Source organism: Gekko japonicus, unplaced genomic scaffold, assembly GCF_001447785.1.
Source record: "Gekko japonicus isolate JY-2015 unplaced genomic scaffold, Gekko_japonicus_V1.1 scaffold650, whole genome shotgun sequence".
NCBI classification, from domain to species: domain Eukaryota; kingdom Metazoa; phylum Chordata; class Lepidosauria; order Squamata; family Gekkonidae; genus Gekko; species Gekko japonicus.
In genome coordinates, this window is record NW_015164684.1 from 915777 (window position 1) to 919300 (window position 3524).

The 3524-nt window shown below is 42.2% G+C and overlaps 1 pseudogene; it reads right to left on the reverse strand.

Annotated features, from left to right (window-relative positions):
- Positions 1 to 1306: 1306 nt before the first annotated feature.
- On the reverse strand, positions 1307 to 2913 carry LOC107108810 (annotated as a pseudogene).
- Positions 2914 to 3524: the final 611 nt, after the last annotated feature.

Sequence of the window (3524 nt, forward strand, 5' to 3'; positions counted from 1 at the left end):
CTAAGAAATCTTGAGGCACTCATTCATACAAAGTGGAAGCTTTTGTGCCTGTCCAGTGTTTCAGTGAAATGCAAGACTCCTTGGGGGCCCAGAGGCTTGGGGAGCTTGGAGAGCATATTTAGGCCATCTCCAGTTACTAGAGTAGCAGCCCTAATATCCCAGACTAGCCTGATCTTGTCTGAGCTTGGAAGCTAAGCAGGGTGAGCCACGTCAGTATTTGGATAGGAGGCCATAAAAGAATACTGGGGTTGCTATGTGGAGGAAGACAACTGCAAATGCCTTTGCTTATCTTTTATCTTGAAAGCCCCATGAAGCAGAACTCTGCGGAGTTGCTATGAGTCCATTGTGACTTAAACATAACAACATGGCAGCATGACTCGGTGAGTCAATTTAAGCAGGGATTTAAAGTTTAAATCCCTTCTCCATTATACCCTATTTGGATGGTCCCCATAGGGTATAATGGAACCCCATAGTGTATAATGGAAGTGGTGCAGGTTCACTCAGAAGGTGGGTGAATTTGAGCTGCTTCAGCAAGGGAAGCTGAGCCCGAATAAAAGCCAAATAATAATGTGTAGCTCCATGGAGTAGAAATCCAAGGCTTTTCTGTACACACAGAATGAGTGTTCATATTGAAATTGGATGTTCAGCAAGATATGGATGTTCATCTCAAAGATCCTACATCCTGCTAAGATTCTTACCAGCCTGATATCAGGTTTTTTTAATTAAGTGGTTTACACCAGAAGGTGTGGTTATAGATAAAGTTGGTGAGTGATATACATGAAAAACCTGTCTATGCACCCAACTCTAGACTTACCTATATTGCTCAATGGTAGAAACACCTAAAGCTTAGATGAAGGCCAGAGGAAGAATGTTTACAGGCATAAAGCACAACTATATGTTTTGAAAGGCCCAAATATTACAGCAGATAAAGAACACGTGAGATAAAAATTACATTTTATGACAATTTGTTTCTTGGGTATTAGATTTTTTTGGGGTCTATCAACTGGAAAGGAAGGCTCAGGCTTAAATAAATACATTTGTTTTCAGTAATGGCCTTTATTGAGTATTGTCCATCAATTCTGCTTCTAGTGAGCTTATTTCGTTTACAAAAATTAAATTCCACGTTCTCCCTCACTGAAGGCAGAAATACACCATGAACTCAAATCCAGGCCAGCTTCTCTCCTTTACCTATAAAGGGAAATAAGTGCATCAATGTTCTTTACTGGGAGGACAACAAGGCCATCTCTGACAGATAAACAACTGAGCTTTATGCAAGACAACAACTTTGTCCTCGAATAAGCCATCTTTAATTAATTTTGTCCTGGAATATATACAAGTTATTGGTGGCAGCTACAGCAATGATGTTTTCTGCAGGGTGCCATGCTGTATGAAGGATCTTCTTGTTGAAGTCCAGACTGTCAACACTTATTTCATCTTTCTTTCTCTTGCCACCCGTACACACCTTCCGAGGCTTTAAAATGGCATGAGGTTTGCTACTCTCTCGCCGTGTGTTTCGCTCAAACATCCTAAAGGAATTGTTGTAGGAGTCAGTTATAACAGCACTATCAGAACCATTCCAGCAGCATTCAAATTTGTCAAAGATGCAGTCATTCTCATACAGTGAACAAAGTTTGCTTCGGAGATACTCATGAACCTGATATATCTCTACAGGCCTATTTTCCATGTTGAGATCCCATACTTTAACTGAAAGGTAGTCCCTGGTCATCATGTATCGACCACTGTGACTGAATTTTACATCTGATATTGAGGAAATTATTTCTGAAAAGAATGATCTGCTGAAGGAAAACGGGAATGCCAAAAGCATTGACTCAAATGTTGTTAGACCTGAATTTAGTAGATGCATGGAGGATAAGAAACTTTTCTTCTAAACAATTTACTTACTACTCGGCAAGACATGATACATGGTCCAGGATAGACATGATTTGGATATCAACATTATTAGTAAAAGATCTGAAGGAGGCAAAGATACAGGCAGGAATATTTGCAGACCATAAACCGGTGTATATGGAACTTCAAACTACAAGAAATAGAACTAGATGGACCATGAATAATAATAAAAAAAGAATGATCTGCTGCTGGGATCTTCTGGCTCCTCAAAGAATTTGGAATGTCTATCACAGAGGGCTGAAGAACGCATGTCACAGAGCCGTATAGTTCCTTTGCTACTGCTGTAGACAGACACATTACAATGATGGCGGTGGAACTCTGCTGCAGTTATCACCTTTGTCAATTCCTTCATGTTAGCAGGCTTTATATCTACAATGTTAAAATTTCTATCTGAGATTTCTAAATGCCACAGGTTGATTCTTAGGTCATCTGTGGAAATGATCGCTATTAACTGAAATAGAGTTTATGTGATACGTGTGTGCATTTGCAAATATCCTTCGGGGACTTGCTTCTACCATTAGGTCCATGGGTTTCAAGATTGGCACCCTTAATGCTGTGATTCTAAATGGATCCCAAAGTCTTCCATCTTCATCTTTCAAGTTATAACCTTCACCTCTTATCCCTTTCACTGATTTTCCATAATTTAATAGTTTTATCATTTGTAGATAATAAGAAGTGAGCAGCATTCTGTTGTGGTAACCACCTAATTTTATTAATCTTTTCCTCAATTTCTAGACTTTTCAAGTAGTCAAACTCAGGTTCATGACTTTGAAAGGTACTGTAAACATTATACTCTCCCCTTAAATGAGGACGGGTTTTATTCTCTGGTTCCCTTTGAAATATAACCACTCTGCCACCTTTGTCTCCTGTTGCAAGAAGATCTCCAGAGTAATTAAATTCAACTGTTGAGATAATGTCAGCTTCTGCCAGGTCTTCGTCGACCTGGGAGAAGTACCACTGGAAATTCTTACTGCCACCTCTGCCACCGGCCACCCCTGCTGCCATGTCGCAAAGCGTGTGCCGGGCTGAGCCAAGGGGCTGCGGGGCCCACGAGGGAAAGGAGCCAGCTGGGAACAGACGGGATCCACTATTAGCGGTGCCGCCACTGTAGTGGCCACCACCACCAGCGCCGACACCACCAGAGGTTTGGGGGTTTCAAAATGGCACCCATTGCCGGTCAGCCTGATCTGATGACGTCATCCTCCTGCCAGCCTCCGCCGGGCCGATATTAGTTATGCTTTCTGTAGGGGAGGTGTCTCCAGTGTGATGCCCATAGGCACCATGGTACCTACAGACATCTTTCCTGGCACCCAATGGTTTTTAGAGCGTGAGGGGAGCCAGGTGGAGCTTTTGCCTTTTCCTCATAGGACTGGGTCTCCAGACCCCTCACCATCTTCACTGCCCTCCTCTGGACATGTTCCAGCTTGTCCACGTCCTTCTTAAATTGTGGTGCCCAAAACTGAACACAGTACTCTAGGAGAGGTCTAACCAGAGCAGAGTAAAGTGATACCATCACTTTGCATGATCTGGACACTATACTTCTGTTGATGTAGCCCAAAATCACATCTGTCTTTTTAGCTACTGCATCACAATGCTGACTCATGTTCAGTGCATGG